At 43.6% G+C, this 16,335-nt stretch overlaps 1 long non-coding RNA gene across 1 annotated transcript in view; it reads right to left on the bottom strand.

Moving 5' to 3' along the window:
- Positions 1–1,403: 1,403 nt before the first annotated feature.
- Positions 1,404–16,335, bottom strand: part of LOC119159881 (uncharacterized) — a 55,670-nt gene continuing 40,738 nt past the window's right edge. The window contains exons 2-3 of the long non-coding RNA XR_005108146.2: positions 5,506–5,600; positions 1,404–1,563 (exon numbers count right to left, since the gene is read on the bottom strand). This is a non-coding gene — a long non-coding RNA (uncharacterized LOC119159881). The remainder of the gene's footprint in view (positions 1,564–5,505; positions 5,601–16,335) is intronic.

The raw sequence follows: 16,335 nt of genomic DNA, 5'->3' as shown, positions 1-16,335 counted from the left end.
TCCTGAAACCGAGACATTATTACAAGAGACGCCGTAGTGCAGGTGTTCAGAAATTTCTCCCCATGGAGTTTTTTCAACGTGCACCCAGATCTAAACACAATGGCCTCTACCATCTTGTCCTCGATCGAAAATACAAGAAGCGTGGGCCAGACCAGGTACCATGACCTCAGGGTCATCAGTCGGGTGCCATATTCCCCTCGCCGGGGAAAACAGCCGCTCAAGATGAGTATTGCCGCGAGAGTTGATGGCCACATCCAAGTACTTAGCGTGTTCGCCCCAAGAGTGCCAAAGGCGCTGAACACCATCAGTGTTCGGTATTGCAGTACAACACGCTGTTCCCCCGACGGGACATGTAGTGAAATCGTGTAAGCTTGTCGTCATCATTGTCTAAGACATGCAATGGATTTACATTTTTTCACCAACCCAGCCCTTGCAACAGCCCAATATGTGATGTATCATCCCCATTCTTTTTTCTGTATCTCTTCCCTTTCACCAGGGCGAAAATATACGAATTTGCACAAAGTGAACCATAACAATTGGCGAAGCTGGGTCCTAAAGTCTCAAATTTCTACGTCGTAGTCGCCAACTGGTATAAAACACAGACAGATGGTCGTCTCCACATTCGGACAGATGGACGAATGGACAGGAGAATAGCGCAAATGATAATGTATTAGGCTGTCATACACTTGATTGATGTGCACACAAAGTAGTTTTTTTCTTCACAGAGATGTTCGTAATCTTCGTTGTGCAGGTGTTCACTATTGATATCGGTTTTGTGCGGCGTGATGGACAGTGGACAATTCTGCCTAGTCTCAAAGGAGCGTCGCCCATAAAAAGTTTCTCATTCATTCATTCATTCATTCATTCATTCATTCATATCAGAGACACTGGCACACCTATTACTCGTGTGCCCATTGCGCTAGGAAGACGCCAGCAGCAATTCACACTCGCAGCGCACAAGCAAGTCAACCTCATCGCTGTAACGTCCGAGGTCAGAATCTCTATTCAGTATTACAACGACCAACCACGGCTCACCATCTGTATGTTTTCAGTTACCTGATTGTCTCATGAATTCCCTCAATTTTGTCTAAGAAACGAGCCGAAGAAACTCTTTTCAAAGAATGGTCTATGGGGTTTAACGTCCCAAAAGCACCATATGATTATGAGAAACGCCATGCAAGAGGGCTCTGGAACTTTTCAAAGAATGATTCATCGTTGAAAACAACTTCGGAACTTACAGTTCAAAAAGTAGAGTTGCAATTTCGCTTAAGCTTTGAAGGTAAGTATGCACATTGTTTTGAATATATTACCTGTAACACGAACATTAACACGTAATTTATGCCAGGTTGATTAACGCTTCTTAGCAATAATGCTAATAATTAAAGCGCTACACTGGCAACCAGTTCCTGTTCTAAAAACAACAAATTTAATTGCTAGCATTGCAAATCAACCTCAAAAACATGCCTCACCACCGCCTTCGAGTTCGCTCGGGCGACAAACGAAATTTTGCAGACAGGTCTTGAAGGTTTTAACCTTTGGACAAGATCTTGTAGTTGACTTCACCTAAGCCGAAGAAGAATGAGAACACATTGATGATGAACGTACGACCACCAGACACGTTTATGAATGATTGTGAATAAGGTAACAGCTAAGGTGCACCTTCAGTACACTTAATATATTGCAGAATGGTGCTCTCGTTGGCAGATGACAATCAACGTAAAAAAATCTGCATGCATGACGATAACACGGAAAAAAGCACCCTCTAACTTTCGCTATAACATAAATGGTGCTGCTCTCACGAATGTACAGAGACATAAATATCTAGGCTTAACAATAACATCAGATCTAAGGTGGGACGCTCACATTGATAATGTTACTTCTTCTGCTATGCAAAAACTATTTTTATTCGCAGATCGCTCCATCTGGCACTCACCTCGACGAAACTACTAGCCTACAAAACATTCATTAGGCCAATCCTTGAATATGGAAATATTGTATGGTTTTCTCATACCGTGACTAACATAAAAAAATAGAAAAGGTACAAAGGAAGGCCATAAGATTCATACATAACAAATTTAAACTGGCTGATTCAACCACTAGCCTTCTAGCTGTTTCTGGGCTTCCCACGCTCGAAACACGGGCGAAGCAGGCACGTTTCAAATTTCTTTATCAACTCCTACAGGATTATTTCAAAATAGATGTCTCAAACTACGTTGAATATTCGCAAACACGAGCTACCCGGCACCAACATACAAATACTCTATTAGAATATAAATGTAACAATGATGCGTTTAAATACTCTTTTTTTCCAGTTGCCATCCACGAATGGAATTTGTTAACCGCTTTCACCACTAATGCCCAGTCATTGTGCTATTTCTTATCAAGAATTGAAAATAACGTCTTTTAGCGTCCTTGATATGTCTGATTTTCTGTGACATGCAAACCAGCATTCACTTGTATTTGGTGTGTATGGTGTGCATAAGTGCTAATTGTATGCTTCAAGGTTGCTGATTTGTATTTTTACACATTATTTACCAATTTACGATCCTGAAAGTGTTAAGTGCTCTTTGTAACTGTATACTGTAGTGCCCACCTGCTATGGTCTCTTTGGAGACTGGCAGTATTGTGAATAAATAAATAAATATTCACCATCTACAACTTCTCATTGGCTTAATCTAGCAAACATGTAAGCAAGACTTTACGAAAAAAAAGGTAAGTAGACAAGGATGGGTAGAATGGAAACGGGTAAAAGCGCAATTCGCGCCCTTTTATGTGAACGTGGCTTTGTTTCACGAATCCATCTACTTTGATGTATTCAACAAGCCAACTGAGCATTAACCCTCTTTAGCTAAAAAGTATGATAGAGGTTGTATAGATATGTCCAATTTACTTAGTTCTTTCCAAGGGGAGATAAAACTGAGAAAAACTATTTTATTTTCAACGAAAAGAAAGCATGCCTCCAACTGCACACCTCTTTCCAAGGCAGCCGTATTTCTCCTACAAGAATGACACGGGGGGTAGTGTCATAATTTGAACACGTTTGGTAATTAATCATACATAAGTATAATTAAAATTATTTATTACGAAGTCAACAATGTTCTATTTTTGTTTATTAAATGGCCTGAAGGGCATGTGCCATTCCATATAATTTCTACTCATTGTGAGCAAACAAAATTGTACCTTTGGCGTGGTTATCGGAAGGTGCAAAGTCGAGTTACTCGTCAAAAGTGCTATACTCTGTTCAGCAAAATGATCCCATGCAGCAATAGGTAGTCGAGCGAAGTGGGGCCAAAATGTACGTGCAGAGTGCACTTTGAACCATGTCCGTTCTTTTTGTGCCGTTTGAAGTAACACGGCGTGCTTGACAAACACCTCCAGTTTGTGTCTCGAACAGTACATCTCACCGCTAAACGTATAATAAAAGAGGCCCATAGTGGAACGTATATTAAAGGAGGCACACCCCTTCGAACCAACCCACTTCTGTCTTTGGCATGGATGCTATAGCAGATGATATAACCGGTATCATTTATAGTGCCCAGGAAAGTCTTGATCATTATACAGCTCTTTAGAGGTACATAACGAGTTACTGTACATTCAAGATCCTTCAGCACAGCTACATGATCCCAATGCGCGAAAAAAGCAAATGGAAACTGTGTGAGCTCCGATGAAGTCTCACTATATCCCATTTGTGTAACGATAGGGAAAAAAGTAAAAGTGATGTCTGCAGCCGCCTTAATGACAGGCACCCGCCATCGTTGCGCATTAATGACGCCTCATTATGTGTGCCTTTCCAAGCTAGCAGTTTTTACTATTGAGAGGTAACGGACTTCTCGAGAACAATCAGTAAGTGCAGCTGCATGCTGGTCTAATTCATCCCAGTATGCAGTTTACATGCGCCTGCATTTTTTACACGACCGAAACACGAGAATCACCTGCAATTAGGTTCGGGTGCATATTTTAATGGACGAGTGGCCTTAGAAGTCAATGCCCTAGTGACGAAAGTGCCGCGAGCCAACTGGCTCGATTACCTTATGGCCCCGGCTCAGAATCTAATGACGTTTGAGTACAATGCCTCCGGCTACGAATTCCTATCAGTGGCATTCAGAAAAATGCTAGCTGGCGTTGTTGATTGCGGTGAGGTTTAGCATTGACAAGACTTTGCAGTGGTGCTTTGTTCTTTTTCGAATATTGCCCTTACGAGACCGAAACGGGTGAGTCTATTATATTTCAACAAGTTTCTCTGTATCGTGAGTACAGAAATGGGAGCTTTTCTTAGCTAAGCTTACTTTAAAAACAGTATGACGTTGAGCTGTCGAGTGCATCATAGGCTTACTTAAGAGCCTAGGTCATTAGGATGCGTAAGAAATCTGTCGGATCTCTTTTATGGCATGAAAATTGAGTTAAGGTGTTTTATAGCAATGAAGTCACGGTGACTTAGGATTCAGTACAAGCCTACCATCTGACTCTCACAGCTTAGACTTGAAAGCAGTAAACGTACGTATTACTTGTACACTCGCTATACTGATCCCATGTGCAACGCGAACATCCAGCACTGTGGTAAACGCTGGGCATGCACGTTGCACTAGCGTCCGGTGGGAACATTAGGGCTTTCTTTTAACCCTTTAACTCATCATTCTCAAGTGACATACTAGGATTGTGCCCGTCTTTGAGTGGTGAAAATGAATGTTCTTCCTGGGACAATTTGCCTTACAAGGTGATGTCTGGAAAATCCACATTGACTAGATTTGTTTATTTCTTGCCAGGGTGTGTCTATCTCTAGCTCCCATTAAGGTATGCATACAGGTGGCTGTCATCGGCAAAAGCAAAGAAAAATGGTTATCACTCGTTCTAGGCATCCTATAGCAACGACAAAGCTTCCAGGGGTTAAAAGGCAAAACTTCAATACGAGCCTATTATTGACATGAATACGCCTATTCACTGCATAAAAACAATGAAAAATTAGATTTCAAATAACATTGCGAGTGAGTTTTGCGCGGCAGGTAACATGATAAAACTCCGAACAGTGGCCGTTACGGTGGAGTTTCTGCCAAACTTTAAGCGAAAATACGACCATACAACGCCTTCATTATTTAGTGGTTTGTTTTTAGTGGTACGGGTGTAATCTTTAATTATTGGGCCAGTGGGAGCAGGTATGGCGAAGTCAAAGCATTTAGGTTCCTTTCAAAATTGTCAAATGCGCTTCTCTGTGCTGCACATTTGTTTTACGTGTAGCGGTACTTATCCCCATGAACCTGTACGGGAGCTTCTAGTTATACCAACTGCGGTTGTTCAAATCAATAGAAAAGGGTTTACGTTTTCTGCGTCATAGCGCGAGAAATCTGCTCCACAACACGCAGTTTGTAGCAATTTAGGCACAATAGTTTCGCTAGCTATCTTTAAAGCAGCAAAGATGAGCGTTACAATTGTCTATAAGTTATATTCCACTCTATTTTATGAGTGAAAGGCCACTGGGTGATAATGCTATTTCACCCCTGCACTACTCACCTGATTTAGCATGTTGGGTCTTTAATTGAAGCGTTGAGGAAGTTGAGGTGATTTTATTCATAATGTTGCTGAGGCTCCTGGAGCAGTGTCTGGCACTGGGAATAGGAGGGAATTGCTTCAATCAACTTTTTTTTGTGGGAGATGGCGTCACAAAACTCCTAAAACGACTACACGGAACCCTATTTTAGAACCGCTTCTGTAAACGATGTAGTAGTGAAGGCGGCTGATAAAGAACTACCAGTGTATCATATATGCACTTATTTTTTCTTCCTTGTATATTCAGAAATATATTCTCCATTACGGCAGAATGAACAACACACGCACAAACATGAACACTCTGCAATACTCCAATACGTGACCAATCACAAGATGCTCAAAACAATGTGCTATTCAACACAATAAGATACACACAAAACAAAGGCCACAAACAACATGCGCTACAATGCAATCTCATGCATTCTTTAACCAAGACATTTGAAGACCAAAATGTTCGTCAAACGAATTCAGTTCAAAGTTCTTGCAACAAAGCTCTAATATTTCTGTGCAAGGAAACACTCACTCGAAGTGCGGCGCTCGTTGTCGCCCCACTGTTTTTTTTTTCACAATTTATTTCACATTTATTGTTGTTGTTGTTGTTGTTGTTGTTGTTGTTGTTGTTGTTGTTGTTGTTGTTGTTGTTGTTGTTGTTGTTGTTGTTGTTGTCCCACCGGAAACTCTCACATCATCAAATAAAGATCCGCACTTCAATAACAAATCTTCCTAACTGGTAACACGTCGGCTACTTACGCGCTGCGACGGCAGAACACGTCTTCACCCATAGGCGGTACACACACACACTTTTTTCCCGCTTGTAACAGAAGCCTTTCCCTGCAGGTGGTAAACTTTTTTCATCTCTCCTTACGACTCCCTCGACTTCTGGCTTTATGTTAACCCTGGGTTCTGGAAGTTTCGTGGGCGCACCGCGCAGCCAAAGCTGGGGAAGGAGCGAGACTTTTCTCGCACTCTCCGCGACCAGTGACACAACCAGTGAGTGACAGGCGCTTTGCTTCTCGATGTTTCTTGAGTTCGCTCGCCGATAGATGCGAAGGCATCGGTCAGCGCAGCAGCGGCGCCTTTGAGGGAGAGAGAAGGCGCGCGTGTGGACTCTGTCGCGGTCGAACGGCTCCTGGTATTGTCGCCACTGTTAGAATTCGGAGGCACGCACTTTCTTAAAAGCTTGTTTGTGCCAAGTATAAAAGCTGGGACTACATCTCCCGGCTTGTAATGCATTCGCTTCACTGAGTAGGACACGGGAACGACTTGCTGTGGCATCTGCACTCACGTTGATGCAAGGGTGGCATCATGAAAGACGTTCCTGTGCTTCGTCTGAGTGCACACTCAAAGCACGTTTTACCTAGAATTCTCCGTACTATGTATACATCTGAAGCATAACACTAAATATAACTATTTTTAACAAGGCCTTCCCGCCTTGCAAGTATCAACAGCATTGCAAGTATCTGCCTTACAGCCTTACAAGTATCAACAGCATTGTGAAGCATAGGACTGGAAGGCTAAACCATTCGCATATAATGCCTCAAATAATACGCGCGATATAAACTGACTAGACGGCTCGATTTAGGCGTACATGTCCTGGTTTGGTGCCGTGAGTCCCGCTGTCCTACCAACCTGTTTGTGGGACGCTGTTTGGTTGCGCTTTCAACAGAAAGTCTGCTTGCAGTCATGGTCTGCTGACCTTGAGTAAAAAATTACGGCACATTCACGGGGTGAATTATGATGAATGGGCGAAGCTCCGGAGGGATTCATCGGTAAACTGTGAATCTTCCGTGTAATTCGCCCAGTCGATCATCATGTAAAGACGTAAGAAACGCTGTGTGTGTATATACACAAATCAACTTTTATTTGTTATTAGACGATGGATGGCTTGCGATGTCCCTTGCCTCGCGCGCTCGCACATCGGGATTCTGTCTGCGAGCGCGCGCTGCTGCCGCCTTGCGCTCTCTCCGCTGTGCAGCCTTATCCATCCGGCGACTCCGAGCGCGTGCCAACAGCGAACGGATTTTATTACAACGCTCCCCCTAGCGTTCGTCGCCGCACTAAATCGAACTGGTGTCTAAATAATTATCTACTTCACAAAATAACCAGCTGCTGCAGACCATGTGTCAGCTTAATCATTCATGAGTCATCGGATTCGTACTCACTCAAACTCAGATCGGGATGTGAGTGAGAGCCTTAGCAAGTCCCGTTGAGTTCAACTTAGTAAAACGTTTGTGAGACTGAGCCCGACTGACTCCAAACCACAAATTGTATTTCGTGAGTGAGTGAGCCTCCGTGAATTTTACTCTTTTTGCCGAAGTATGGTCGTATCGAAAATTAATCTTCAGCATTACTATCAGCCTTACATGTATTCACGTTGATACACACGTGTACATACCCATAATGTAAAGCACTACCGCTAACACAACATTCCAAGAGTTGCTGACCAGAGGGTTGAACTACTTAGGCAGGTGCCTCGACCACCCTTTCCCTTGCAAACACTCAGAGGAAGTTCTTCATGAATATATTTTAAGTTTTCACCTCTTTCAAGAAAAATATATTTACTCGTTTGCAGAAGCTCATATCTCCTATTCAAAGGTAATATGGAAAAGGGACCGAAGAACTCAGTAATGATGCAATTCATTCAAACTAAATAACATTTACAATATGGTCGAACAAGGTAATTCTAGGCAAGCCGACTCATGAGTTGACTCACTCGGTCGTATTCAAACTTAGAATGTGCTGTAAGTCTCACTGTGATAACCTGGAGAATCGAAGTCTGAGTAAGTCTTGCTTAAGAAGAAAACTTTCATGAGTGTGATTCTTTGTCAGTCCAGCTCAAGCAAATTCTGGCAAGTATGAATCCTCGTGAGCTCTGAGTGTAAACTACCTCTCATGAGCCAGTCTGAGTGAGCTCCACAATTTTCGCCGACGTATGCTCCAGACCAGCTTAGAGACTCCTATGCCATCCTAAGTTGCAAGGCCGGCGATACTAAGAGCTGAGCCAGCAACACCACACTATGAACGGAGAGGTGAGCTCATGCAGTGCCGTTTTGAAACTCACCGCTACCCACATAATCACTAGCAACCGGTGAGAATGGAAAATGTTTTTTAAAGGATCCGCTGATAAATTTTGCAGTGAAAATTTGCGCTGGGAATATTCGCCGAATAGGCATTTCCTGAAGCGTCTATTATTATGCAAAGTGAATTTTGGCTGCATGCTTCAAGCGGGATTTAATTTTTCTTTCGCCCTAAAAAGAACTGTAATGGCAGCCTTCTAACCCAGATATGACCATGTCCTCACCTCACAAGTTTGTACATTTTTTTAATAGCCTGCACCTTCCTTTCCGCAACTCACACTGTAGACACAAGTAAGCGTGTGCTATACCATATAGATAGATGCAGCAGTGGGTCAGGTGCGGCAAGAGCTTAAGTGCGTGGTATACTGCTTTCAGGGCAGACTGGGTAAGTAACCCTGCTGCCGAAGTGTTCTTGTCTGCAATATATCATGAAGTTCACAGGTGCGACTAAAAATTACGGCACTGGCCACTCCTCAAGAAGTTCCTGAAGGACTATTTAAAAAATAACGTACTTTTACACGTATTATCTGCCTCTGCATCTAACACCACACGGCCGGCTACTTACCGGAGAAAAATAGGAAGCATAATACGACCATATGTTGGCTTACGTTATCGTTGCGTATTCATCATCGTCATCATCATGAGCCTGACTACGTCCACTGCAGGACAAAGGCCTCTCCCATGTTCCGCCAGTCAATCTGGTCCTGTGCTTGCTGCTGCCAATTTATACCCGCAAACTTCTTAATCTCATCTGCCCACCTAACCTTCTGTCTCCCCCTAACCCGCTTCCCTTCTCTGGGAATCCAGTTAGTTACCCTTAATGACCAGTGGTTATTCTGTCTACGCACTACATGCCCGGCCCATGTCCATTACCTCTTCTTTATTTCAACTATGATATCATTGACCGCCGTTTGTCCCCTAATCCACTCTGCTCTTCTTGTCTCTTAAGCTTACACCTACCATTTTTCTTTCCATTGCTCGCTGCGTCGTCCTCAATTTAAGCTGAACCCTCTTTGTAAGTCTCCAGGTTTTTGCTCCGTAGCTAGTACCGGCAAGATACAGCTGTTATATACCTTCCTCTTGAGGGATACTGGCAATCTACCTGTCATAATTTGAGAGTGCTTGCCAAATCTGCTCCACCCCATTCTTATTCTTGTAGTTACTTCAATCTCTTGGTTCGGCTCCGTGGTTATTACCTGCACTAAGTAGACATTGTCTTTTACAACTTGAAGTTCACTATTACCTATCTTGAAGCGCTGCTCTTTTCCGAGGTTGTTGTACATTACGTTCGTTTTCTGTAGATTAATTTTAAGACCCACCTTTCTGCTTTTCTTGTCTAGCTCCGTAATCATGAGTTGCAATTCGTCCCCTGAGTTACTCAGCAATGCAATGTCATCGGCGAAGCGCAGGTTACTAAGGTATTTTCCATTAACTCTTATCCCTAACTGTTCCCATTCTAGGCTTCTAAAAACCTCCTTTAAGCACGCGGTAAATAGCATTGGGGAGATTGTGTCCCCCTGCCTTACACCCTTCTTGATTGGTATTCTGTTGCTTTCTTTATGAAGCACTATGGTAGCAGTTGATCCCCTGTAGATTTCTTCCTGAATGTTTATATATACTTCATCTACGCCCTGATTCCGCAGTGTCTGCATGACGGCTGATATTTTTACTGAATCAAATGCCTTCTCGTAATCTATGAAGGCTATGTATAGTGATTGGTTATATTCTGAGTATTTCTCTATTACCTGATGGACAGTATGAATGTGGTCAATTGTTGAGTAGCGTGTTCGAAATTGTGCTTGTTCCTTTGGTTGATTGAATTCTAATGTTTTATTTACTATGTTAGCAATTACCTTTGTAAATTGCTTGTATACTATAGGAGCAAGCTGATCGGCCTGTAATTCTTCAACTCCTTGTCATCTCCTTTCTTATGTATTAAGATGATGTTAGCGTTCTTCCAAGACTCTGGTACCCTTCCCGTCAGAAGACACCTCTTAAATAGGGTGGCTAGTATTTCTAACATAATCTGTCCTCCATCTTTCAGCAGATCTGATGTAATCTGATCCTCATCAGCAGCTTTGCCTCGTTGCACGCTCTCCAAAGCTTTTCCGACTTCTTCGATTATTACTGGTGGGGTGTCATCTGCGTTACTGCTAGTTCTTATAGTATTAAGGTCATGGTTGTCTCGGCTACTGTACAGATCTCTGTAAAGCTCCTCCGCTATTTTAACTATCCTATCCATATTGGTAGTTATTTTGCCTTCTTTGTCCCTTAGTGCATACATCGCACTTTTGCCTATACCAAGTTTCCTCTTCACTGCTTTGACGCTTCCTCCATTTTTCAGAGCGTGTTCAATTCTCTCCATGCTATACCTTCTTACATCGCATACCTTACGCCTATTATTCAACTTCGAAAGCTCTGCCAGTTCTATTTTGTCTGTTGTACTTGATACTTTCATGATTTGACGCTTCTTAATTAGGTTCTTCGTTTCCTGGAAGAACTTGCCAGTGTCCTGTATAACTACTCTGCAACCAACTTCCACTGTACACTCCTTAATGATACTCATCAGATTATCATTCATTGTATCTAGCTAAGGTATGTTTCCTTACTAAGAGCCGAGTACCTGTTCTGAAGCGACACTCTGAATTTTTGTACTTTCCCTCTCAGTGCTAGCTCATTGATTGGCTTCTTGCGTATCAGTTTCTGTCGTTCTTTCTTCAAGTCTAGGCGAATTCGAGACCATACCAATCTATGGTCACTGCATCGCAACTTGCCAACCACTTGCACATCCTGCACGTTGCATCCTGCATCGTTGCGTATTAGGTTAAGTGAACTTATGCCTGGAAATTCGTGCTCCAAATAGAATAATTTCATCACACGTTTTATATTCAAATTCTTGAAAAATTGAAAGTTATTTCCATTTTAGCGATTTCGGTATATAATGCTTTTGACTGCGTTTAGCTCCCTATTATTGTACGGTGTGTGTGTGTGGCTCCTGTGATGAGCATTCCAGGTCTTGCTAGGTCATATTTTGGATAGATGTAAAAGCACGCTGTAATCTGGTTTAAACCCCCTGAAAAAAATGCTTTCTTGTCAACTCCTGGGCCATCCGAGCCTCTCTGCATGTATACCGAGATATGGGAGCACCGTTATCTCTCATAAATAGTACTGCCCCTGCCACACTCTTCGCTGTGCAGGGCCGGAGTTGTTACGCTCAGACAGCTCCCAACAAGAACCTATCCAAGCCCTGCGGCACTGTCCACAATATACCCCGAGTAGTTCTCAAGCCCGGATTGCCCCTTGTGTGGCAGTTATGCGCACTTCGAGCATATCATGTGAAGATGTGCCTTTGCCAGTTCCCCTTTCGAAACAAAGGAATAAACAAGCTGATTAAGGCCCAGGACTTCACTTCTCAAATTCTGGCCGCCCAGAGGGCCCGCGTGGGAGCTGTCAGGTTTAACCTGACCGTCCCCGAGTGGGGTTAGCCAGCTCAAGGTGATTTAACTCGTGTCTATTGTGGACATAATAAAGTTATTTAACTCATTCACTTTCTTGCCTGTACCGAGGTTCCTTTCCAACCAGTGTAATCTATCTAGAAAACTCAGTGAATATTATCAAAAACTTACTTTCAGAAAGTAAATAATCAAAGTCGTGTCTAAGATGCTGCAATGCCGGAATCCGCCTAGACGTCGCTGGAGTGTCTGCCAACTGAGAGAGCTTGTACGTTAACAACAGTCATTACTAAGGCGTCTGGCCCATCTGCTAATTGATTTGAAACTACTCGAAACCATCACATATAAACAAAGTGGTGTAAAGCTTTTTTTCTCGAATAAATAAAAAATGTGAATAATCCTCCATGCCCTGTTGTCAAGCCCCACGTTCTGTGACAGCAGGCATGCAGCGCAACCATACAAAGACAAGACGAAGGCACACTGCACTGTCCTTTCGTCTTTGTGTCATCAAGCTCTAAGTCTACTCTCATGGATTTCCAACAATACCAAGCTTCCACCTTGGTATAGCCGCACTGCATTGTTAAAACTCATAGGGTCACATATGCGTTGTTACTTGACTCGAAGGCGAAAGCGATATTTGAAATGCGAAGCGATTGTTTGCATAATACAAGCCCTTCTGCCATCTATCTATCTATTGATCTTTGAATATATATATATGTGACGCTTCACAAGCGAATGTGGGGAAGAAAGAGGAGGAAGACGAAGGGTCAGAAATAACTGGTGTTCTGACTGACGCCATGTCTCATCCGTTACACTAAGTCGACAGGATCTACCGCAACAACATCATGAGCCCACCAAAGAAGATGATCAGCCTGCCGAAATACACCGGAGCTGAAGACGACGTCCCTGTTGACAAGTGGTTGCACCTCTTCGAAACGAAGGCGAGCAACGTCAGCTGGTCCGAACGAGATCGCATCGACTGCATCAGCGAGTACCTGGAAGGTGAGGCATTCCGCTGGTACCTCACCGAGATTTTCGACGCAGAAGATACGTGGGAAGGCATCAAAACAAGCATGATATCACGATTTTCTACACCTGCTAGCGAGCCTTTCCGCCAATTCATACACTGCAGGCTCAAAAGAGCACAGCGCATCAGGCACTACTACGAAGAGAAGACACACCTTGGTCGCCTCGCAGACTTAAAAGACGTTCACATAGTATCAGGATTGACTGATGGTGTACCTGAAGAGATCGAAAGGCGCCTCGCTGGATTGACGCTCACCACCCCAGCCAAGTGGCTTGCTGCTGCGCTTCAAGCGGAAGACTCTGTCCACAGAGATGCTTCCCAACACTCGTCAAAACGGCAGCTCATGTGTCGAGAGCCTCATTCTACGCGACCATGGCTCCCTACAAGATTGATGCGCACCCCTCACAGTGAGTGCCGACATTGTGCATCTGCTGGTTTGCCGAATCAGTTTCACTGGCACAATGAGTGCCCTCGTCGTGAAATGGTGTCTGCTCTAACTGACAACCAGGGAAACGAAGAGGGCGGCCCAAAGGCTCATTAATACGTTTTGGTGCACTTGTGAACGGACACATGGTGAACGCAACTCTGGATACAGGAGCGACTATTACCTGTATCAATGAAGTTGTGTTCAAAAAACTCAAGCTGCAGTTGCTCAAGGATTCATGCATTAGTGTCCAACAAGTCACCTCAACCACAAAAACTTTGGGCCGCGTACGCATACAGTTGGAAATAGGGAAGTTAAAGCGGGCAGTCCAAGCACACGTTCTACCAGGCATGAAGACTGAATTCTTGCTAGGCCTGGACAACGCCTCCTTTTTCAACCTATCACTGGATTTAAACACAATGATTTTGTTTCAAGACAACAAAGCTTTGCAGAATTCCTTTCAAACACAAAAGTGTGTCTTCAGCGCCGATACAACCCCTCTCCAAGCCGTTGATGTCACGCACCTTCCACCATCGCAACAAGCTGCTTTGAGAGAGGTGCTTCACAATTACGAAGACATTTTCTCAAAGTCTCAGGTGGACTTCGGATGTATCGCGGAGGAACGACACTGCATTGCCCTCAGCAACAACGTGCCTATCCACAGACCACCGTATTGATGGTCCCTGGCAGACAAAGAGGAAATTGTCAAGCAAGTGGACTTACTTCTCAAGCAAGGTGTAGTGCGTCCATCTTTTTCCCTATACGCGGCTCCAGTCATTCTTGCAGAGAAAAAAGGTGAAGGACGCACACGTTTATGCATTGATTATCGAAAGCTTAACTCTGTCACTGTGCCTGACTACCAACCTATTCCGCCGTATAGACGATGTTCTAGACTACCTGGGAAAATCGAAATATTTTTCGACATTGGATATCACATCAGGCTATTGGCATGTCAAAATGAACCCAGAGGACATCCCAAAAACAGCTTTTGTCACGCCGAATGGCCATTATGAGTGGCTTGTTATGCCTTTCGGTTTGAGAAATGCTCCTGCTACATTCGAAAGAGCTGTGAAATCAGTTATCAGAAAACATAACTTAAAGAATGTCGTTAATTATTTTGATGATATCGTAGTCTTCTCCGACACATTTACTGAGCACCTACAGCACCTCCAAGCTCTCTTGCATGCCCTAAAAATGGAGAATATAAAACTTAAATTGAAAAAATGCCATTTTGCCCAAGATTCTATTGAATATCTGGGTCACAGAGTGTCGCATGGTACAGTGTCGCCTATACGAAGAAACATAGAAGCTGTTTTGCGATTCCCAAGACCGAAATCTCCGAAAGAGCTTCAGCGTTTTTTAGGCACCACCAACGTTTACCGCCAGTTTATACCGCACTTCAGTGACATAGTTTTCCCACTTACGAAGCTGTTGAAGAAGGACACACCATGGGAATGGGATTCCTCATGTGAACAAGCCTTTGAGAACATGAAATACTGTCTGACCAAAGAACCCATTTTACGAATTTTTTCTTGCGAGAAACCATGCATTCTTTATTGCGACGCATCTAACGTAGGCGTAGGTGCAGTTCTGAAGCAAAGAGATCATGATGGTAAAGAACACCCCGTTGCCTATCACTCGCGTAAGCTACTCGCGCACGAATTAAATTATGCCATTACAGAGCTCGAATGCCTCGCTATAGTTGACGCTGTTGACAAGTGGCACTGCTACTTACATGGACGACCATTCACTGTTGTCACCGATCATGCTGCTTTACAATGGCTCAGAAACATAAAAAACCCACATGGCCGGCTCTTTCGATGGTCTTTGAAGCTGTCGATGTATGACGTTAACATTCGACATCAAAAAGGCAGCGAAAACATCGAGGCGGACGCATTTTCGCGAAGCCCTATGGTTCAACTCCTTTCATTACCAGAACTTCAAACTTACCAGGATGACCACCCTCACTGCAAGTACACAACGGAAAACGGGGTCACTATCGTGACACGTAAGGGAATTCGCAAAGTGTACGTTCCTCTCAAGCTTCGACTGGGCCTTCTGCAGAAAGCACACTGTCAGTTCGGACACGTCGGAGTAAAGAAAACTCTGGGCTTGTTGTCATCATCCTACTATTGGCCGGAAATCATCACAGACGTTTCATCCTACGTCCGCCACTGTGACATATGTCAGCGTTGCAAGAAGCCGAAAACCAAGAGATTCGGATCTCTCGAGTCACTACCACCTGCAGAACAACCCTTCGATCTTTTAGCAATGGACACTATAGGTGGCTTTTCAGGATATGGCTCGACAAAGAAGTTTATTCACTTGGCGATCGACCACGCTACGCGGTATGTCTGGGCGTTTCCCCACAAGAACGAAACTTGTGACGCATACATTTCGTGCATCACCGCCATCTTTGCAGCAGGAAAACCCAAGAAGTTCCTATCTGATCGTGGACCAGCTTTCACAGCTGGAAAATTCAAGCTGTTTCTAAAACCCAATGGTGTCCACCAATTGTTCACATCCTCCCAACACCCTCAATGTAATGGCATGAACAAACGTAAAAATCAGACTATTGTAACTCGGCTAAAGTGCAAAATGAATGAGCAGCCACAGAAGTCTTGGGTCAAACATCTTTCGGATGTTGTCGATGAATACAACAGAACCCCACATGAAGTAACACGATATCCACCATCGTACCTAATGTATGGAATTCCTTCATACGACACAATTTTAGACGCACCAATGGAGAGTGTACAAGAAGCAAGGAAAAGTGCAATCAAGAACACGCTTGCCTATCATGAGAAGAACAAG

Source organism: Rhipicephalus microplus, unplaced genomic scaffold, assembly GCF_043290135.1.
Source record: "Rhipicephalus microplus isolate Deutch F79 unplaced genomic scaffold, USDA_Rmic scaffold_23, whole genome shotgun sequence".
Classification (NCBI taxonomy): Eukaryota; Metazoa; Arthropoda; class Arachnida; order Ixodida; family Ixodidae; genus Rhipicephalus; species Rhipicephalus microplus.
The sequence above is the reverse complement of the archived record's forward strand: the minus strand, read 5'-3'. Positions and strand labels throughout refer to the sequence as shown.